Source organism: Catharus ustulatus, chromosome 1 (assembly GCF_009819885.2).
Source record: "Catharus ustulatus isolate bCatUst1 chromosome 1, bCatUst1.pri.v2, whole genome shotgun sequence".
Taxonomy (NCBI): Eukaryota; Metazoa; Chordata; class Aves; order Passeriformes; family Turdidae; genus Catharus; species Catharus ustulatus.
The window spans coordinates 74,234,941-74,258,415 of record NC_046221.1 but is presented as its reverse complement, the minus strand read 5'-3'; the positions used below and the strand labels follow the sequence as shown (position 1 = coordinate 74,258,415).

General features: G+C 45.1%; 1 protein-coding gene across 3 annotated transcripts in view; it reads right to left on the bottom strand.

Annotated features, from left to right (window-relative positions):
* RNF152 (ring finger protein 152) overlaps positions 1 to 21,487 on the bottom strand; it is a 43,510-nt gene extending 22,023 nt beyond the window's left edge. Inside the window, exon 1 of one of the 3 annotated variants that reach the window (XM_033073275.2) lies at positions 21,436 to 21,487. The gene's annotated coding sequence lies outside the window, so the exon portion shown is untranslated. Of the gene's footprint in view, positions 1 to 8,081; positions 8,103 to 21,287; positions 21,339 to 21,435 lie in introns of those variants that run through there. The other 2 variants (XM_033073283.1, XM_033073292.1) reach the window with 2 other exon arrangements.
* Between the last annotated feature and the right edge of the window lie 1,988 nt (positions 21,488 to 23,475).

Here is a 23,475-nt window from a genome sequence, read left to right as displayed (position 1 = left end):
GATGATGAATTAAAAACAGAGAAAATGAATTAAAATTAATTTAAAATAGAGTTTTTGTGAAAATTCATGAATTTTCAAATTATCATCTTATGAATTACATAATATGAACAGCTATGCCACCTGTACTAAGGGAAGTAGTGCCTTTCCACTAAATATTAGAAATTTGGCAATCCATTTTCAGAATTGTGAAATGATGCTTACTCTACCTCAAGGTACTTGCATACAGGATGACTTTTATTCCCAGCCTCCAACAGGGACTGGGCTTCCCAGCTACACTGCATCTCCCACAACCACAATGGCAACTAAACTTTGAAAGAGTAGATGGAAGTCAGCCATAAAGCCAAACCCAGAGGAAAGAATGGGAAATAAAGTATGCTATTTATAGTTCTCATGGGATATGGTGCTAGCATTCCTCAATCTAACCCCTCAGTTCTATTTTTCAAAGAAAGAAGATTTGGTAGAGGGGCAGTGTCCCTCCATAAAATAAACCAATGAACTTTGACAAAATCAGGATGCAGAAAAACTCTTCCAGAAGGTGATGCAGGGCAAATCCCCAAACCAGCTTAAAACCAACTGAAGAGGCAAAGCTTCACCCTTGTACTGCTCAAAAGCCAAGGAGAAGGGATGTTTCTAAGAACATTCTTGAAGTTTTGTAGCAATATATCCCTGACCCCATCCTTCGCCATGCACTTCTTCCCATTTCTGCCTTAAAAGCAAATCACTACACAGGACTGGATCTTTACACACTTAACTCACCAAAATCCCTCAAGGCTTTGTCTAGTTTGCCCCAGCCTGACAGAAAGGCCTTGATGTATACTCTTCATGGTGATGTCCCAGTGCTTGACGCTGAAGTGGAATGAAATTAAGAGAAGCTCATGGCTTCTGGATGCTGCAAACACACCATTTCCTCATTCCACTAACAAACACCTCATCCTCCAATTAGAATACGTCACGGTTTAGCAACAGGACAAGGCAGCCAAAACACAGCAAGTACCTTATTAAATATGAGGGGAAATAAATCCTTTTCATCATCTCCAGGATCTCTGTGCAAGTTACAGCAATGGAGAAAAAAAACCCAAAAAAAACCTACCAGCTATTCTGAGAATTAGGTACAAACAATCTAGCCTGATGAAAAACTCATTATTTCAACACAATCCAATAATCGAGCCCATCAGTAGTGCTGATAACCTGCTCTTTTCAATGGGCCCTTGTTCTTCTCCTTACTCTGAAAAAAAGCTATTCCAAGCTGCAATGTACCTGGACAAGCAACGAATGCATTTGTCACAGGGCTCGCACACCTATGTAAGGGGTTGGCTTGAGAACTGCAGTGGCGCCTCCAAGGGGTATCTAGTGCTTACCTTCCTCAAGGCAGAACCTCAGACAGAAGATAATGTTTAAATTAACCCTTTTGCAGGCAGTCTTTCAACAGAGTCTTAAGAGTGGCTTGCCTCAAAGGCATCTGGGGAAGGTAAGTAAGAAAGTGAGCCTGTTGGCTGCAGGTTTAAATTCCCAGCTAACACTGCACCCACCATCATTAAAAGCTTAGGGGGTACTACTTTAGAAAAAGTTGAAACATGCATAGTTGCAGTACTGGGTCTGATCTGCAATTTAGAAACCACCATTATTAATACAGTTCTGTACTGGAACAGGCATCTAAACTATTAATACTGACATTATTGGAGATCTCAAGCTTTACCTGCAATAGCAAGATCTAAGCTGGCCTAAATTTAGCTTCAAACAAGCCTTCAGTTCAAATTAAGCTGCATGCAACAGGGTCATCATTTCCCCCAGCCACATGCCAGTGGCAGTCCCAGTGAACCCACACAAGAGCCTCGGTATGCTCATAGCAGAAGGAAAACTTTTCTTCACTAAGGGTGAATCTGACTAAGTGACAATATTCTTTTCCCTTCTCACAGATTAAAGTTTCAACTATCATGAATTTCAGTAGTCCAGGAGAGCTTCACCAATGCCTCCTCCTTAATCCCATTCCACTTTGAAGTGCACAATTCAATAACCAGGTCAGAAAGGAAAAGCGAGTATGAGAAGGAAGTTCCTATCCTTGCTCCAATGAATGTTTAATTATTTATATTAAAAATTAATTTGAAAAAGGGCTAGAATCCAGGCAGTCTAATGAGTTTACCTATGAAGAGAAAAAGATCCCAAATCAAAAGCTGCCTGACAAAGTTGGGAACTCAGCCTTAGCTTCCTTTGGGCTGAGTATCAGACCTAACTCAGAAAGAGCAAGCCCTAGCTCCTCCACTGCTTACAAGTCAACAGAAGGTAGCTAACTCCAGGAAGGAACACAAAGGAGCAGTTCTGCTGATTTTTGTGCAACAGAAAGAGGGATACCAACTTTTAAGTCCTCCTCTTGATCCTCCCTTGTAGCCAGTTCATGTGTCTCCTGATTTAGGATGCCAGCTTTTGCAAATCCTATTCCAGCTTTTCTCTGGGCATTGCACAAGAAACCTTGTTATATGCATCCCACAGAACACAGAGCCCAGAGGTTTGATACTACAGTACTTTAAATCTTTTGTGGATCAACTCTGTTGCAAATGTTCCCAAGTTGCTTTAATGTTTTGAAAACCATGTGATTAATGCTACAAATGACAGCCAACCCAACTGAGCTAAACACTGAACATCAAGTACTGTGCCTTCCCAACCACTGTTTTCCCTCAGCTGAAAGAAGTCAGGAGGGTGCAGGGTTTCAGATACTCATCTGAAGCCACATGTAAAGAGTTAGTCAGTATAAAGAAAAAATGGAGCTATTCAGAGGCATTTCACAAGCAGAAGAAAAAAGTCAGCAAATAAATTATCTGTAGCAAACAGCCCACATACAGTTAGTATTTTATTTAATACATTTCAAAAACCAAGCTAGCAGATTTTCTTGCCAGTGAACAAGAGCCCTACAAATAATCACACTGCCAAAGAAAGGTTAAAAAGGGTGGGTGGGAAGAGGCATTCTCTCTGCAGAATTCAGGAGCTGCATCTCCTGTGCAAACAGGAAGCCATGACCTGGGCTGTCCCTCCGGCCAGGAGGCCAGAGAGGGACTCACTGGGCTGCCCATCCAATCAGGCAGCGCCAAGGCAGCCAGCAGCACATCAGCTGGCAGCCAGCATGCTGCAAAGCTCTGGTAAAAAACCTGCCCTAGCATGGCCACCTTTCCCTGAACACTGGGCTTCAGTTTTTAAAAATCAAAGCATGTGTGACTCTGTCTCCATCTCAACCCCAAGTGTCCATCCACAGAGGACACAGCAAAAATTAATTTTCAAAACAAGCTGCTTGATTGCTTTATTGTTATTTTATATGATTCCTCATTCTGAGAGTGGCACCATTACTGCCTTCAACTAAAGCCACATGCAAGGGACAATATACCAGGCAGCTTCCGCTGTGTGAACCGAGCGTAGACAGGACAGGACATTTCCTTTACTTTCTAGAAGCAGATGAACTCCCACTCAATAGTTAATTCAGACTCTAAGCTATTTTACCACTCACTTGAAAGTTAAATAATTTTGCCATTTAAAGAAATCTAGCAATTATATTTTGCATTCCCCGCCCCCCACTCCCCAGCAGCTATTGCTCTTGTGACAATATTCATCTTGTCCATGATGTCTATTATCTGCTGTATAAATATTGATGATCTGCGTAATTGCTGTTCTGTAGATGTGCTTCTCAAAGATATAAATTTATCTGCATGAAGTAGGCTGCTGACAAAGTGCTTTCCTCCTTTTGCATGGCAATGAAACATTACTGGAGGTGTCACAGGGAGGAGGGGGAACAATTAAAAAAACAGCAAGTAAAAACAGCCTTTGAAGAGGAGAAATGATGTTTGTCTGTGCTCAAAAGACCAAATAGTAGCAAAGAACAAGTTAGCTAAGTTGGTATTCAGGCAGCTTAGGTTTAGCTTACACTGTGCCAACACCAAGCACAGCTGAAAAGAAAAGAACTCCTCTGGACTCAGCACTGGCCACCACTAAAACTGGGCAGGCCTAGCTGTGATATGTTGTCTACAACATCCATGCTGTATCCATCCCCTGGTGGCTGGGGTTACTTCTGGATCAAAGTCCAACCAGAAAGCCAATCTTGTGCTGGAGGAAGCACACCATGCTAAACATTATGCTGGGACAAACAGGCACCTTTGCCCGCACAAGGCCAATGCATCACACAAAAGCAAAGATGGTCTTGACACAATCCAATGCTCAATCATGGATACCACAGGCACAAAACATAGCATTGCTTCAGTATGTTTTTACTGGTTCAGTGCATTTGCCCAGCAGGCCTTGTGAACAGCCAGGTCCTCTGTCTTCCTGTAATTGATGAAAATCACTAAAACCACCCCACTGCACGTTCTGGCTCATCTGATCACACTGCCCTCTGGTCTGGCAATACAAAGACCCAATTTTGAGAGAACCCTCCCAATGGCACATGGCCTCACACTTCCAGACTTGAAATTTGCCTCTGGACAGTAAAGTACGTGATAGATGAAGGCTCTACCTTAGTAGACACGGACTTCCTACAATACAAACCCCGAGTCTGAATTGCAATAAAATTACCTCTCTGGAATTACAGGTTGAGAGACGATTTTTTCAGCCACGTAAAATTTAGCAAAGTTTATACAAAGAGAATTTCCTGATAGAAATAATCTAAGATCTTCACCAGTCATTTACAGTATCTGGAAACAAACATTGGACAAAGACCTTTATTAAAATTTCTTTTAAATCTTTTGTATTTACATATGCTACAGAAATTAAGGGGGAACCAAAAATCTGCCTGATTTACATCTGCATCACTGAGGTTTAGGAAGTGTGTGAAAAGAATGGAGAAGGCAGCAGGAGAAAAGAGACCAGACTCCCTACAGGAGCTGAAAGCCAGGGCAGGGGCAGGAGGTGTGTAGAGACAGAGAGCGAGCAGGAAGCAAAGGGGAACACAGATAACATGCAAGCAACATTTGGCATGTCCAGAGGTGGAGAGAGAGGAACTGAATGTTTGTAATGAGCAAAAGAAGTACGTCTAGAAGTCTTATTTCTCTGTTGCTTTGTTCTAACAACTACATAATAAGCCATTATACATAATCACAGCAGCCAAAATTTTTTATATACATATTATAGGCACATGAACAGACTCAAAGTAGTTACTAAACACTCACACAACCTATCTTCTCCCTGCAACTGAATGTTAAGCCATCTGCTTTTTCAGTGGATCCCTTGTCATATAATTAACTCCCCTTCCAGTTTCTTTCCTTCCCCCATAATTCCTACAATGCTTTGGGGTTTGTATGTTAGAATCTCTAATCACAACTGCTGTACATCTCTGGATTTTGAGGGGAAGTTGCTTCCAGCAGAAAATAAAAGGTTGAACTCTTACCAGTAACTCTGGGCATGCTTAACTAATACTAAACCACATAGCATAGCCTAATTAGTCCACTAGGTCTTTTAAAAAAAAATCCACATGACCTCGGTTCTTACACTGAGTCATTTTGGAAACCAGCTGAAACAGAGCCCTGAGTAATTCTCTAACATCAACAGCAGACTGCATTACTCGAAGTGGACTGGATCCTAACTACAACAATCATGTAACCCCCCCACCATCTCACCTCCAGCCTCTTTCCCCTCTTCTGCTTTTAAGACAAGACATAACCTAGTGACCTCCAACAAGTAGCCCGTCTCAACTACACAGCCTCCTATATTTCTCAGAACTATGTTGTTTGTGCGCAGATTAGTTGTAATACATGCTATAAGCACATGGAATGCTCTACTGCTAATGCAAATTACTTTGCATGTAAACACAAAATGCAGGTGGGCCAAACCACTAACTGCCCAATTCACAAGCACAGACTTCGTATTCTCAAGCTTTTACATGCATATTATTTTCAACACACTGAAATGTAAAACTCCTTTAAGAAATGTGTCTCAAATCTAAAGGGTTCACATTCCTGAGTCACTAGAAAGTGAAATTAAATTATTTTCTAGGTAGTTCTTAATCCCACGTTTCACTGTAAAATTAGTCATGTTACTTTACTAAAGCTATGCCTGTCCAGCGTATCTTTTCTTGCACAGCAATGTCAATCTGGAGTGTGACAAAATAGAAAATATCCATCCACCACAACTGCATCACCAAGTTTCCTCAGAGAGGATGTAAACCAGCAATATTCCCAGCTCAGTGTGTTTTCATGAAGAGAGTAGCAAGCTTCATCACAGCTGTGCCAAAGTCACTATGTCCACAAAAAGAAATGCTTCACTGGGTTTGTATCCTGCTACAGTCTCTCTCACGGAGATATGAAAATGCAATTTCACTATAAAAATAAATACAGTGGAGTGAATAATTTCTTGCACTGGGCACATGGCCATCTAATTTCATTGCTTCCAAAAAGCCACTGTACTGAGAGCTAGGAAGCAGGCAGTGTGTGGACTGCAGGACCCTGCTTCTCTAGCTCTGATTTGCCTCAGCTTTCCCAGGGAGAGCAAGGGGTGCATTACGGTGTCTGTGCCTCCCAGATGCTGAGCACCCTTTCTCAACAGGTGAGGGCAGGGGCACCTCCCTCTATCGCTGCAAGATCTGTAAGGAAGCCTTGCAGTGACAGCCAAGGCAGCAGAAAAGAGGGACCCTTCAATTGTGAGCAAGGAAGAGCTAAATCATCAGCATGCATCCTCAAAGTAGCACAGAAACCTGTGTGATTTCAGGAGGAACAGCACACCTCCTAGTCCTTCCCTTTGATAGAACAGATATTTTGCACCAGTGTTTTAGAGGAAATGTGTTCACAAGAAGAGATTGTGCCAATACCTGGAGTTTGTGCTTTACAAAGCTAGCAAAATCCAGTCAAAAGACTGACTGAAAGTGTATGAGTACTATTCTAATTAAATGTATTTACATTATGTACTTGTGATACAAAGCACCAGTTACCAAATACATCACCCAGTAATTCAAAGAAACCTAATAAACAGCCTGAGATTCCAGGCAGTCCACTGAAACTGCTACTCCTACAAACCTCTTTCTTCTTAATTCTTGGCTACAGAAGGTAATATGCCAGCATGATGATATGGAGGCATTTCCCAAAAAAAAAAAAAAAAGGCAATACAATACAGTTCATGAACCCATTTGCTTACCAAATGAACATGTTTAGCAATTTCCTTTTATGCAGCCCTAAAAAAATACAACTTGCATTTCTTCTGTTTATGGTTTTTGTGACTTAAGACCTTTTCTTCTTCAGCTAATGCCTAGATGACTCCCAGTTTTCACTTTGAGAATATTCTAAGAATATTCAAGCTCCAGATAGTCTAAACATATGTATCTTGACACACAAGACTAATCCTCACTTCCAAGGTGCAATAAAAGCAAACCACAGTTCTGTTTTCAAATGAAGTTGATCTTCGAAAGTTTAAAAAATGTGTTGAAATTAGGACAGCAATAAATTTGGAGGAATAGGAGTGGTCAGTCCTCTTTGTACTTATCTCCAAATGTTGACAGTTTTGTGGTTTTCTTTCTTTCTTTCTTTTGCAGTAAAGCTCAGCTGGTTTAAACAATTGCCTTCAATGTTCATCAACACAGGAGAAAAAAGGAAGAGCCGATGCAAGAAGCTTTTCCTTTTGGGCAGTTCAGAGCTTCCAGTGCTCTGGCTTTTAGGCTTCTGCCTGCTTGGAGCTTCAAATGAAAAACACTCATGAGATCCACTGGAGGTCACAAAATGCTGTCAGAAATCCAATGCAGGTAAGATGCACTAAAGAAGCAAAACAAACAAACCCCCAAACTATGCTCCTTTACATTACTTTTCTTTTTTCTTGCCTGGAAATCTTGCCACAATAGGAAAAGTGGCAAGAAAAGAAAATGTTAATGTGGTCACAGAGTAATTACTTAACCCAGGTTTTGAAAGTACATTCAAGGACTTTCCTCTCTTGGAAGAGACACATTTCACACAAAGCAGCTCAGAATTTCTGTGGTGTGGCAGTACTGTAACACTCAAAACCAGCTCCATCCACTTAGTCAACTGCATGCATTTCTTTCACTGAACAAGCAAGTCATGTTGAAATATAAAAGGAACTGCACCTTATGCAGGATGAATTGATTTACAAAAGGGGGAAGCCGATACCTCTCAAAAATACGCAGCACATCACACCCTTAAGGCAGTCACTGGCTTTTGCTCAGACACGTGTCACAAAGGAAATAGAGAAGAGAGGCTCCCGAACTGTGACGCAGGTCAGGACACTCAAGAAGTGCACTGCACACTTCAGAACAAGAGCTGCCACCACCGGTAGTACTAATAGCAAAAAAAAAAAAAAAAAAAAAAAAAAGCCAATGAGCTAAAGAAAATTAACTGGACATATCCTAGATAATTAATTCAATACCCTAGACTAGTTTTACATGAACAGCAACTGTGCTGTAAGTTAGAAAAGGATATGATGCACGGAAAAGAAAGTGGAAAATTAAGCCTTTGTTTATGTACCACCACAATACAAAATGGAATAACTTGCAAAGTTACTGCAAGTCGTTAAATGCATCTTCTTCATACAAGTAAATTTACATAAATCACTGGTTTTTCACTAGCCTATTTTTGGTAAGTCAAAAACATCCATATACTTTGGTTTTTTCCCTCCATACATACAACTGTGAATACCCATACAAAACATTTTCTTCAACCTTTTACTTTCCTCATTTTGCCATCAAGAGAAACAGAAAAAAAAAAGAGTGAGAGAAGGAAGCAAAGAGCGATCTTTTAGTATTTTGCTTTTAAATTTAAAAATTAGGTGGAGTACATTTCTTTCCATGGTTTGGGAAAAAGCATTTTCCATTTGATTAATTCAGTCAACTAAGCTTGTGACAAATACCAAGAACAAATAGTTTTGAACCAAAGAGCCTGGCCCTTTGATTTCAGCTATTTTTTTAAAATGGCTATTTCTACACAAAGAAAGCAGATCATCAGTTCTAAACAGTCATTCAGAGGAGATGAAAATCAGATCCCCCTGCACTAAGCTGCTGATCCACAGCACAGAGGAGCATCTAAGCCTCTGTGGACCACATGCCACGGCCGCCTTTGTTCCTGTTTGAGAGCACGGGACACAATTAGCATTTTCCAGCTTCTCCTCCCCACTGCCACTGTGAAACAATTAAGAGTGCAAATGAAGGTCCAAGTAGCAGCCCTCATAAATTACACACACACAGAGATCCTTCTGTTTGAACCCAATCTTCCACAGGTCTCTAATGAGAGCTATGAACACCATCCACTAATCACCTCATCAGTAATGCAAATAACCATCCTGACCTCCCATCAAGTGTCTCTCCAGCTCAAACACTGTGCCCTCAGACTGCACAGCCCTGGGTGCCAAAAGCTGCCGTGTCCCACTGGAAGAACTTCGGCATCACAATGCTCTGTACACCCCACAGCCTGCTGAGCACAGCCATGCACCAGGAGCCAAAGAAAACTCTCAGCTACCCTAAGGGCTCACAGCCACTTCTGTCCCTGGCTCTGCACACCCCAAACAGGCAGGAATTGCAAAGGCAGGGATCTCAGTCTCACAGAGGACGCCTTGTTCAGCTATATCAACACATCTTCAGGCCCCTGAAAACAAAACACTGAACAAGCAATGCAGTTGATCAGCTACAGCACTGGTCAGGCAACTAAAAAATGGAAACATGACCTTATTTTAGACCCCCAGGACATCACACCCTGCTCTGGGGATGCCACAGCAGTGCTGTTATCCTGGACTAACCTCAGGCTTGTCCTGTGCCCCCAGGCCCATCTCCATCCTCATCTCCTGCTGCTCAATGGCCCCTTAGCCTAGTACATCATTTGCCATGCCTAAGACTGGATGGACACTGTTAGAGCACTTGGAAATCAAAATGAAAAGAAAGGCATTCTTCTGTGAAACATCATTACCACCCTGTCAGCGAAGTGTGAATTGCAAGAGCTTCCAAAATAAAAATAAATGTATTTTATTAGTCCTTTACCCTTGGCATCTGGCCCATACTGCCAGTTCTCATAACATTTACAGGGAAACTGGCGTAAACGAAAGTACAGCAAACAAAAGGAAATTCGGTGAGAAACAGATCAAAACATACCAAACAGGGCTTGATACCAAAAAAGTCAAACTTCACCTAGACAAGCAACCTGTAACTGCAGTCACTGACATTAACAGATCTACCACAGTAGAAGGAAGAAAACAGGCTCCCAAGCATCTGCAAAATAGCATACTTCAGGTTTTCTTTTAACTAAATAGATTTGGAAAGTATTGCTAAGGGGGAGAAAAAAGCTTAAAGGATTTAAATATTCCAAATAACAGTGCCAGCACTTCAGCCCCCCTGGTCCTGTTGTGGCACAGCTCAGCCCCCACTGGCAATTCCCTACCCCACTGGTAGGAGAATTGCTGGGCTTCCAGTGCCACTCTCAGCAAATTTCTACTTTCCAAGCAGCAAGCGTCTGTACAAGAGAAACCCTCCTATCAGCATTACCAGCTGTGCTCACGGCGCAAACAGAGCAAGCACGTACACTGCAAAATCTCAGTGTTTGCGTGTGTGTAAACAGTGCACTTCTGGAAAGGCAGAAAGAATATTTTCAGAGTAAATACTACAAAGATTTTGTGTCCTTTAGGATGTCAGAAAGCTGCTGTGATCCACTGCTCATCTTCCCACTTACCGCCTGCTCAGCTAAAGCACCTCTGAAACTCACAGGGACCACAACCACATCTCACAAGCCTATTTTCCTTCCTGAGAGAATGGGAGGAAGTTTTCCTCTTACAGCAGTCCAGCTCCTTGGTGTGCTGCCCTGTCTAATTTTAGCTAACAGACATTAAAATACCCACCAGCTCCTGAGCAGGAAACAAAGCCAGAGAAACCAATTTCTACACCTCACCCACTAGGATGGCAGCTGCTGCCACATGAAGGTAAGTAGGGAGATATGGGGCAGGTTCCTCAATGCCCAACTGGGTCCCAGAAACACTTACAAAGGTATGAGAGAGATGGAAGAAACATACACAATGCTAAAGCATTGAGGCAGAAGACCATCTCCACCCTACACCACTCATTTTCAGAAACAGAGCAGACCTCCAAGACCCCAGGGACACCTTCTCTTATGCAACTCCACCTGAAACTGATGGAAAAGAACGCTTGTTTGATGAAAATGACAGGAGTTTGAGATTGGGACTTTAATTATCCACTCCTGAAAGATGTCCCATTCTCAGCTTTTGACTTGGGAGAAAGCAGGAGGAGTCAAGCAAAAAGACTCATGCTTTCTTCTCTTAACCACCTACACAAGTACTTTTTCAAAACATGCAGAATTACGGCAAGTTATGTTTGAATTAAGAAGCCTGTGGGGAGAAGTTCTCAGTCATAGAGGAAAGAAAAGCTAGGAAAATTACTACAAAGAAAATTGGTTTATTTAAAGCCTGAAGAAAAACAAAGCTTCAAAGAAAGTGTTTCGGTCCAATTCTGGATGAAGCATACTCAAGCGAAACACTTGTCCAGGAGAAAACCTCATGCAGCACACAACTGCTACTTCCAGACTGAGCAGGAGGGCTTCATCAGCTGAAAAAGACTCTCCCTCAGGCTAACAGCCAGCACTGCTGGTCACCCACAAGCGACACAGCTCCATCATCCTCACTTATTTGTATGGGGATGAAGGGCAGGCACACAGAAGAAATTACAAGTCCAGAACCTACATACCTTTTACAGACTTGAGCACCTTGACACCACAGGTGCTTGCAAGAGCCTCTTTTTTCTCTAGCTGTATTGGGACAGTATTTCAGCTCTGATATACTGTCTAGACACAGCATACTATCACACAGGACAAGTGAAGAAGACTGAGAGCAGCAGAGTGTGGAAAACAGACTGGCCCGATTTTTTTCTCTCTTTAAAAAACAGTACAGTGTGCAGTCCACATCAACATTCTCCCAAAAATGCTTGATCTGTCCTGCACCTCAGAATCTGGTTGCTGAAAACAATCCAGAATACAATTAAAACATGGATTCTTTTAACTTTCATTTCCCTCTGCAATTTTGTAATCGTCTCATCCATCAATTTTGAAAGAACATTAATAGTGGCATCAGCTGGCTCTCCACCTCCTCTGCTGAGCCAGCTTTTTCCAAGCCCTGTCCCTGCCTCTCAGCATCTGACCACAGACGCTGTGAGGAAGAGAACAGGAGGGAGGCAAACCAGGGGTGGAATGAAGCCAGCAGGGCACATCTGACACGGGGGGCCACCCCACAGAGGAGCTGCTTCTTTCCCAGGGGAGCTATGGCAACTTAGAGTGCCTGAAGGTCTGCCTAAACATGCTTACTTCAAAAGAAAACCACACACCCAAAATAGAGAGAACAAGATTCTATCAGGGATTAAGTGAAGCCTATCCAAGCTGAGACCAGATCCTAGCCCACAGGCTCACCACCACCTTCCAGGCTGGAGATGCCTAGGCCGGTAGTGTGCAGTATTTTTTGCTGTTTACTTTCTCTCCCCCTACAAAACCTGTCCCCCACCTTTTAAAAATGTGTAGATGTCTCCATTGATACAAACCATTCCTCCCAGTAACCTTCCACAGGCTTGACAAAGTCCCTGGAACCCCAAGAACTTTCAGACAAGAGCTGAAGACCAGTCCCATGTTTCTGTTAATTGTCACTCCTCAAATACATGAAGTTCAGTAATCAAATACTTGCTCTTGGACTAAAACACAGTGGCAATGCAAGGAGAAAAACCGGTTGGTGCCAGTTTTTAGCATCTGGCTTATTAATTATTTTGTAAAGTTGTACAATCCTTTGAGTCATCTGAAACTTTTTAAGACACTCTGACATTATTTTATGAATCTAGTTTGACATGGTTTATAGTGATCATGGCCATGATTTATATCACAAATTCCCAAGAACACAAGCCTATCTTTTAAATTATTATCATCCCAACTGTTTCACTGCGGGTCAGCCCGGTCTGTTCCAAGACCAGATTTGTTGGCAAGCATATTTTCTTTGCTGGTACATCGCCTTTTCCTCATCTAGTAAAATGAAACAAAAAATCCCAAAGTACATAAAGAAAGCCTATTGTTATGTTCATTTGAACACAAACAGAAATTGTCTACTTCGTCCTCTCTTGCTGCTGCGTGAGGTTGGTATCAACCACCCCCCTCCCCTAAATAAAAATGTAGGAAGAGAATCACTGTAAATTGGTCAGAAACAGAAGTGCAGACATCTAATGACTTGCTGGAACAACAGACATCACTTTTCTGGAAAGTGGCCAAGTTCACCAACTTGCATTTTAGCTGGAAGCTCAGCCTCTAGAACCTGCACACTCTTTCTTGCACTATCATGCTGAAATAATGATTTCCAGAATATAAAAAAAGCATGAGCAACTAGTGTTCCTCACTATGAACTGTTGCAATTTCAGCTGCAGTATCATATTCAACCCCATAGAAGGTAGGTGGTATCAAACAAGACTGCATACAACAAAACACTGAGGAACAAGGTGGAACATAGCATATTCTTTAGACATAAGGTATAAAGAGAGTTGGCCTAAAGCCATTTCCCCATTGTTAGATCTCAAAGTATCCCATAGTAATGGCTCTGGTCTAAAAGTAAGGAAGAATAATCCTCTAAAAGGCTTCAAAGGCATTGGGCTGGCCTTCACCTACAGTTTGAACAAGCAAAAATTACAGATCTACACTGGAATCAAGATTGTACATAACCCTACCAGGCTATCTGGCGCCCCTGGAAAATGGTGAGTGGGACCAGAAACAACAGACTAAAGTGATGTTACCCAAGAGCATGCAGAGAAGCAGATGGCATTTGTTTGGGGAACACAGAAACAGAGGGGGAAAGGAGGGAGGATTGGGGAGGGTGAGTTTAAAGGGATGAATAGGCTGGCACGTAGTGAAGAGCAGAACAGACACAAGCAAGTCAGACAGGACTTGGGAAGCACTAAGTTCTACTTGCCTACCCCATCCTTAACTGGGACCGGAGGATATCCAGTCTCTGGGCTGCAAAGCTCCCCAGTACAGCACCAGGCAACCTGCTGAGCATTTCTTCCCACTCCAGCCACTCACCACCATCCATAGCCAAACAGTGCTCCCTCACTAGGCCCTAAACTCATGGGTTAGAAATTAATGCTACATCCCAAGGGTCTGTGCTCTCTGGATGACTCAGACCACTGCAGATTCATATGACAGGGCCTAATTTTTATTTATCTCCCACTTTTCCCTTTGTACAGTTATAAAATTATATTTAAATCTACCTATGTTATTTTTTTAATACAAAGACTGCAAACTCAATCACTTCAAAATTAGGAGGTACGATAATGAAGACTGCCCATACAACCTTCACCCTGCTTCTGTATATGTCTGTACTGACTCTGTTTCCAATGGAATGATCACAAACCATTTGAGCTCTGGAAATCAAATGCTTTCAAGAAAAGGCAGTAAGGTTGTGTGATAAAAACAACAGTTGTCCCTCAAACACCCTGCCTCACTGAGTGAAGGTCAGAAAAACTAGTGAACAAAGCAGTGTAGAAAGAAAGAGAGACAACCAAGTTGCTTGAGGAAGTTGGACATGCTACCTGCAGGCAGGAATTACCTCCTTCTTGGTTCTGCACGCAACCTTTTAAGAAGTTCAGTAAGTCTGAAACCAGTTTTCTCTTCAGGTGACCCCTAATGGGGTGGCTCCACCCTCCAGTCAAGGCATTTAGGGCTAATCTACCCACAGCAGCAGCTGAGTCAGCTGTCCTTGTGCTTCCATGCTACATCATGCCAGATATTCTGGGGTGAGTCAAAAATAAAATCATACTCAAGTACCTCTTTGACACAGCCAAAATTGAAGGTGTTTCAATCACCTGAGATTGATTTGCTCTTTGACTTCATTCCTCAACTATGAAAACAAAGACAGTACCTGTACCTGATAATGCTGCAAGAATAACTTCCCCACCTGAGAAAGCCCTCCAGGAAGGAATTAGCAACTGTTCAGTTCAAGGTCTGGGTAGGGTGTAAAATAAATAGATGTAGAGACACATGGAGAAAGTAAATGTGGGAAAGGGAAAATGAATTATGCAGCAATTACCTATCCAGTGAAAAAGGGACTCTGTGAAAGGGAAAAAAATGATGCAATTACAGAATTAAAGATTGTATCATAATGCAGATGCAAAGGGGAGTTCTGCAACATTAGTCCTGGAACTTCATTGCTTTTGTCCGCCTGATTTTGTAACCCTGTTGTTCTCCTGATGTCATTATTTTGTAAGCAATTGAAATGCAACACAATTATGTTATCATATGTTTATATCTTTTCATCATTAATAACATGTGGAACAACCAGCAGCCTCTGCTCCCAACTTGATGGATACCTCCAGCAGGTGGCTGTGAACAACCCCCTTTCCTCCACCTTTATCTGAGGTAAAGAGCAAGGAGAAGAAAGGCTGCTTTTATGCTTCAATTCCATGCACAAACATCTGGGAATTTTGGGGTTGTTTCAGAGGAGGAAACCAAGACCAGTATCAATCACCTACTCTGAAGCTGATTGTCACAAATCAGATTTTATGAACAGAGGCACTGAGCAGCTGATGTGCTTCGCCCAAGGTCAGAAGGAAAGCTCCCAAGGCCTGGATCCCAAATGACCCCACTAACAGCCTTCTGTCCAAGCCACTGAATCCCTCCTACCTCCACAATAAAAATGAAGTGTAATCATTGCTCCTAACTGCAGTCAGGGAAGAAGCCCACTATCTCCACGCTGTGTTTGTTGGTAGATGCAGCCAATGAGCAACTTCAGGGAGAGCATCACATAAAATACAACTGGCAAGCAAACATTAGAGTTGCATGTGCTCATTCTGGATGATAATTGTTATATTGGGTCTTTTAAGTAAATTACCCTGCATACCTCTGACTTCAGGCCAATTGCCAACATGTTTCTCAGGGTCACCCTGCTTTGTAAGGAAAAGCAGCTGCAATAGCAACAACCGAACTTGTTTTATTTGCAGATGGTACTATAGCTGGCAAGAGGCAGTGTCTGACAGCATGCTCCCTATGCATGCTTCATGCTTTTTTAAAAGTCTTATTTGCCTTTGTATGTCCCCAATTGCAAACACACATCCAGCCTTCCTTTTAAGTAGTACTTTCAGCTGTCTGTGGGGTGCTGGCAGCTACTACCACAAGCTTTACATGATCTTGTGCATATAACAAAGCAAGTTTCACTTCTGTCTTCCCCCATACTCAGAGAATGGAGCTTGCAAAACCTGGAGCTATCAACTCCCTGAGGTGCAGTTAGTCAGAGCCTGCAGTATCCCAGGCACTTGGGTCACACCAGCTCGTCTCAGAGCACATCCTTTGGAAAAGCTCCACCATGGAAAAGTCCACTGTGGTAATGGAAACATTGCAATCCTTCCCTTTTGGCATGCAACCTGCGCAGTTCAGTATAAAAGCTAACAGAGAAAGCACTGCACCATCCCTAAATGCATACAGGTAGCACAATACATCTAACAAGAGCAGGAAAAGATAATACCACAGCCATGTTTTACACCACATCTGCCTGCTTCAGGATTTCTGGCACAGAAGCTTGGGTGGCTGGCACTTTCAGAGGAGGGACCTGCAATGCCTCATCCAAGCACAAGAGTCCATTCTTACCTGCCACAGTCATCTACCATGCCAAGCTACCGGTGGTCAGAGATGGTGTTCATGGAGGGGAAAAGTAGAGAAGCAAGAGATGTTCTGCTTCACTAAGTGACATATCCCTAATAGTGTAGAGAATTACACTTGGATGCCAGAGATGCCCAGGCAGAGTCTTTGTATAGCATTTTGCCTCGTTGGCATGATTCAGTGCTCCACATCCTCTGTAAACCCTGATGGGAGCTGGCTATACAATTCCTCCTTCACCTCACCTTGACAGATGCATCTGGTTTTACCTAGATCTTCATGGGTGTTTGAGATTTACTTTGGCCCTCTAAGCTGTCACTGATATTCACAGGTGATCTCCGCAGGGCATGCTCTATGCCCCACGACAGCAGGTATGCACTGTCTGACAATTAACAGCAACAGAAAGGGTATCAAAAGGGTATCACCCTCCACACGGGGTGAGGAGTTGCACGTGATGCACATAAATGCTCGACACCTCTGACATTCCTATTTATACTATCAATGCTTGTTTTTTCCTTCAGTCCAAGTCTGGAAGAAATGTGCTCAACCACATCCAGGTGAGGGTAAATCTGCTTTTCTTAGAACAAGGTGTCCAGATTTCAGAGGCAGACCCCTCAAGACAGCCATGCCAAACCAGCTGCATCTATACTGGGATGCTCAGCAACACACAGGCACATCCCTGACATCTCACAGCAGCACCTCAGCCCAAGTGAACGCCCACCTAAAGTAACTCTGGGGAGAGGGCTGTGTGGGAATCTGGGACTGCATTCACTCACAGAAGCTACTTTGGGAAAAACGTACAGCACTGAATGTTATCAATGTCAAATTATCATTGAATTCAACACGATGGCTGGCACCAGTGAACACCCAGATTATCATATTGCCATTGCACTCATGGGAGTTTGCCCACACACACACTTCTACTAAGTCCTGCCCAGTGTGCACATTCCCATCTGTTCCAACACTCACCTCCCAAGGTGGCCTAGAGACCAGAGAAAGCTCATCCAAGCTATGGCTGTCAGCCCACAAGCTGTCCTAAATCTCAGGTGACTTTAGTTCGACAAACCGAAGGGTAGCCATGCTGCAAGAAAGAGTAGCAAACTAGACTCCTCTGTGAGACATCTGTGTCCTCTGCCCTCCTGCCCCTGCAGCTCCCTTCAATGCTGCCTTGTATCTGCCCCTGCCACACACACCCTGCAAACTGGCCAGGACTGCAGAGGTGCTGCATGCTTGACCACACACATGCAATGAATGGCTGGGTAGCCACTACCAGGCAGAAAACAGAGTAGCTGTAGGCAGTCTAGTTTCCATCAGAGAGAGCACTGCTTTAAAGATTTCCCAGCCCACCCACTACCCTTAACAAACACAAGTGGGAAATTAACGATCTTCCAGACTGCCAACCACTGGTGCAATTTGGTTGAAACTGGCCAAACAGAACACAAAAAGCGCTCATTTCCTGGGGAAACTAAGTTAAAATTAAATAAAATAAAACCAGATGAAAACTATGATGTTTGATTAGTAGTGTTCCCATGTTCTGCTACATCCCAAAAACAATGCCTTGCTCAATCCAGCCTGTGAGTTGCTTAGCACACAATACAGTTCAGCTCTGTAACCACCCAGATGTTACACATCTGGAGCGGGAAGGGGCAAATTTCAAACTTATTTATTTACATCTAGTGGTTGCTCTGAAGGGGTAATTTCTGCAGCAGAAAAAAAGGACAAGGCAATTTGCATCTGAAAATGGTGAAATGCTTTGTCAGGGCTGAAAGAGCATTACACAGATCTCAGTGTGAAAGCAACCCTGGAAATGAATTCATCCAGGAGACCTCAGCATCATCCTCCCTGCCATCTCCAGCATTCCCTAACCCATGTTGTTGGTGTTTGGTCACCATCATTGCCTTTAAGGCAGGGGACAGCTCTGCTGCAGTCAGGCCAGCAAATGATGAGCTCTGGCCAGGCCAGGACCCAGGGAGAAGCTGCACTGATGAGGGTTGGGAGGGTTTCCTCTAACCCCACTCGGTGTGACAGATCATGCTACAGAGCTGCATCAGTTTCAAGGACTCCTCTGCTCCCTTCCCAGAGCACAGCACAGCAGGAGGAAACAGCAGCGACAAAGCAAGAAGGCAACTCCAGACAGAGTCAGGAACAGCTGTGGAATTTCTCTGAAGAGCTGCTTTCTGTAAGGGAAGGAAAGCCATCTGACTTCCAGCCCACCCACCCACCGGATAGAAGGCAAAGCACAAGAACAGGAGAAAATTTAAAGCATGCCAAGATCCTAGGCTCTGGAAATTAGTTTCCCACACACTCCACAAAAAGAACACTCACACCCAAAATCTGCTGCTTTGAACTTGGATTGCACACCATTTACTCAGCTGAATAACTACACTCAAGTCAGTAACGTTACTGGCCTGAGTATCTTCTACTTGGTGTATGGAAGGGGGCTGCAGAACTGGCTGACAAACAGACACAGGTATACAAAAGGCACTGTAAGGACACTCTTCTTAAAAAGGCTGGAGCCCTAGGCCCAGTCCCAAAGTCAACAGCCATGTGATCAGAATCACCAACCACCAGGTCTTCGGTAGTCACGTCAGCTGATCAGGGCATCATCTAGATCCATTCATACCACTAGACCTGTATCCTCCAGGCCCCATCAACTGATTGAGGTCACAGTCTGAAAAATACTTCACTGACTTAGAAAACTAAATTCTGCTCAAAAGGATCGCTTGAATATTTAGGAGTATAAGCGTCATTAGCTTCCAGCAAGACTTCAAGCCCCAAGCACATACTAATGCTCCATAAAACTCCAGCAGAGAAGCACCACTGCTGCTACTCTGCCAGTACTGGTCCCAAGTATGATCAGCTGTTCTGGATGGAACACAAACATGATACGGCATTCATTCTCAGCCCCATGCAAGGAAAAATGATGTGCAGTTCACATCCTGGAAAGCTTATGAGAGGCAGCCCTGAGCTTGAAATCTCCATATGCAAGCTTGCTTTCAAGCATCTACCTCTAATTTCACTGGGGCAACTCACATGACTAAAGCTAAATCTGCGCTGAAGCCTCCGCTGGACCGCAGCTGATGGAGTTTCTGATCTAGTTCATCGAGGGGTCAAGGTGAGAACCCTGAACTGAAGCCAAGAACAGGTATGACAAAAACATATCCATGGATTTTGGCAAAGCTGAAGGACCAAGTGAGTGCCTTGGGGAAGGGTGACCAGCACCCAGAAGGATCTACTTCCCCTGGGCACTCTGCTAAGACACAGCGGGTCTTTGGATGAGAGACTCATTTCCATGTATAATTTAAACACACAACATTAAGGCCAAAAAAATATTTATTGTCTTCCTGGCATTTCTAATCTGGATATCTCACAGCACTGTCCAATACTCCCAAGAAGACTTCACAAGAAGCATATAAAACTTCTAGTAGGTGTGGTACAACCAACTTTCTTCTCCCCAGAAAAGCAGCAAAAAACAGGCGTCATTTTCATTTGTGTTCACATACCTGGCCAGCTGTCCAAACCCTCTGAGAGACCTCCCAGCTTTGAGCCAGAGGCTTGAGCTTTTTAACTGTACTGCCAGCTCCTGCATAGCGGGAATTTTCCACAGAGCCCTGTCCCAACAGCCGTGGGCACACCAGTGCCACAGCCCTCAACAGCACAAGGCTGTCCCAGCCTTGCACTCCTCAGCCAGGACTACTTTTACATTCCACCTTTCATGAAACTAGAAAGAAGCTGAAATCCAGCCACACACTGTTACATAGCCAAGAACAGAGTTTTCAGAAGGGTTTTTTCCCTAGATTGCTGTTGTTGTCATCCCATAGGCTCTACATTAGTGCAGACTCACTGGGCATTTCGAAAAGGCCTGTGGTACAGAAAGGCTGAGAACAGGACCTTCATTCGCATCCTGAGTTGAAAGGCCACAAATAATTTCCAACAGCCTAAATCAGACAAAAAAATCTAAGTAAATCTGTATCAAAAGCTCCCTAAAACATACTAGTTGAAAACAAAAATAAAAGCAAATAAAAACAAACCATGAGCCATATCGACAAGGAGGAGGAAGAGTTTTAGTGAGCAAACAAGCACAGAGGAATTACTACGTTTACAGTTCAATTAATAGGACCTTATCAAAAGCCTGTTTGCCTTTTTTTTTTTTTTTCCCCGTCAGACACCTATTACACAAACACACACACTTAATGCCTCGCCGGCTGGCACCCTGGTGCACATATCCTAAGTGTATCCACATTTCAGGAAAGGCAGAGCCGCTCCCGGAGCAGTCCCTCCACCGGACGGCGTATCGGAACAAAGCGCCCGGGTGAAGGATGTGTCGGCAGGCTCCGTAAATCACATTTTTGGCAGCTCCACCTCAGCTGGGTCGGCATCTAACGCTGTCAGGAACTCTAAGCGCTGCCGCTCCGTACAGCGGGGATACTACCTGGGCAGGGGGTTTCACGCCTCACCGCTAGGCTGGTTAAAAAAATAATTAAAGCCTTTTTCTAAAAGCCCGGCGAGATGTCTGGCACTTAATGACAGCACCCGAGTTACCGCGTATCTTCCCCGCTAACTGCCGGTATAAGGAAGGGAAATCAAACACACACACACACACACACCCCCAAAAAAAAAAAGAAAGAAAAACCAAACCAACGCTAAAGCACCACCGAACCTCCCGCTGGAACAAAGGACCCCCGCAAAGCCCGTCTCTAAGTTATCTGGATTTACTTGCTCGCAAAGCACACGGACAACCCTTCTCCACTCGCAGCAGCGCTGGTGCGGTGCAGGCGCGACCCCGGCGGGTTTGGAAGTAATCTCGGCGCCCGCCGCCCTCCCGGGACGCGGCGGCGGCCGCGGGCGCTGCTCGGCCGCTCACCTGCACCGCGCATCGCGCCGCGGCACCGCCCGGGGGGACACGAGCGCGGCGGGGCCGGCCGGGGCAGGCGCTTACGAAACCCGCGTCTGCCCCTCGCCCGGGCGGGAGGGAAGGAGGGAGGCGTGGCGGGGGGCATCCGCGCCCGCGGCGGCCCCGCTCCCCGCCGGCAAGAGGAGGAGGAGGAGGGAGAGGCGCCGCCGCCGCCGGGTCCCCCGCGCGCGAGCATCGCCCGCCGCCCCGGGAGGGGAGCCCCGCCGGCGGGCAGCGGGCGACCACTGACCTTGCCGCCATCCGCCGCCGCCGCCGTGCCTGCCCGCGGGATGGCAGCCCCGCGCCCGCCGCAGCAGCCGGCGCCTTCGTCCCGGCAGCCGGCGCCGCCCCCCGTCCCCCCCGCCCCGCCGGCGTGCGGGGCCGAGCGAGGCGTGGCCGAGGCGCCGGGGAGCGCCGGAGCCGCCCCGGACCCCGGTGCGCCCCACCCCGCCCCAGCCCGGGCCAGCCGCTGCTCCGTGGGCGAGGCTGCTCAGGGGGGCCGGAGCGGGGCGGCCTCGCAGGAGCGGCGGCCGCGGACCCCCCGCGCCCTGCACGGCCCCGCCGGCGCGGAGAGGGACGATGCAGCGGCCGGGGGTTCCTCGGGGCTGAGAAAGGGCTCTGCGGGTTTAAGCTGCAGCTTGTTGTGCCACCTGGCCCAAGGTGAGGGACAGCAGCACCTGAGCGCGCTCCCGGCGGGACAGAGCGGCGCCTGCCCCGCGCACCCTCCGGAGCTGCTCGCAGGGAGCGCCGGGCTGTCGGACACCCCGCGCAAGGCAGCATCTGCGGCTCGAGTGCCTTGAGGACCGTCAGTCTCCGCTGGAGGCTTAGAGCTCTATTAGTAGTGCCCATTAAAGTAATACGTACATGTGGTGTGTTGTCTTAGCACAGCAGACCCAGGGCCAGGCGAGAGAATAAGGCCTCGTTTTTATCCACTGCACCAAGGCCTATGCCGGCAACAGAGCACAGGACCACAGACTCATTTCTGCTCTCCCTGCAGAGAAAAAAAAAATCCTATTTCCATCACCAATAAAAGAAAAAATGCATATGTACCTCCTAGTGTCTCACATGGGATCAGTAATGCCAAGCAAATGGCAACAGTAGGTAGGAGTCTTTCACTCCTCATTGCCTCATCTTTTTGCAGATTCGGCGTTTTTTGGGGGGCAAACAGTTGCAAGTGGTGTGAACACAGACCTGTAGGTTATCCATGTGTCAGGCTTGTTGAGAACACCCTTCTCCTCCCCATATCCTGTAGCTCCACGCTGAAAGTATTGCCTAGGAAGGAGTAAGCCCTCTATAATCAGCTAAATAAATCATTTTCAGAAAATAAAATTCCTGTCCCCCTTCTTCACTGTACTGGGGCTATTTGCAGTGCAAGGTCTCCAGCAAGCCAGGCTTACCACTAGGGAGAGTCTATAATGCATTCACTAGTACAAGTCCAGGTTCTGCCATAAATATTTAAAACTCAATTACCATTCTCGCAATGAACGTTTGAAGCAGATTTCTGCATCCCACAGTGCTTCTTGATTCAAAACTTCTTAATGAAATAATTGAGATAACACAGGAGAAGTCAAATAGGTCAAATTTCAGCCATCAGTTTGAGTCTGGTTCCCTCTTGATGTCTGTCTCTGAAGTATTAGTCACTTCAATCTCTGACCTCTCACAATGTATTTTAAACCACAGGCATCATTTTAGCACATGCAACTGACTTTCACTTCTCTGTTGATCAGCTGGAAGGATTGTGTGAAATATTTTGCCAGTCTCCCCTTCTCCCCCCACCCTCCTTGCCCAGCTGAGTAATCTAAAGAGCAAAGACCCAAATTGCTTCTGAGGTGTCCTTTAAGGGAACAGAGGCCTCCTGCCGTCCTTCCCTCTGCTCTTGGGGCACCTGCTGTGACCCACACCTTCCCACCGTGGCCACTAAGGTTCTACAGATTTTGTTCAGAAAAAGCCTTTGAGATGCTGGAGGGGAAGGCTGTGCAGTTGTTTTTACGATTTATGAAGGTGCTTATG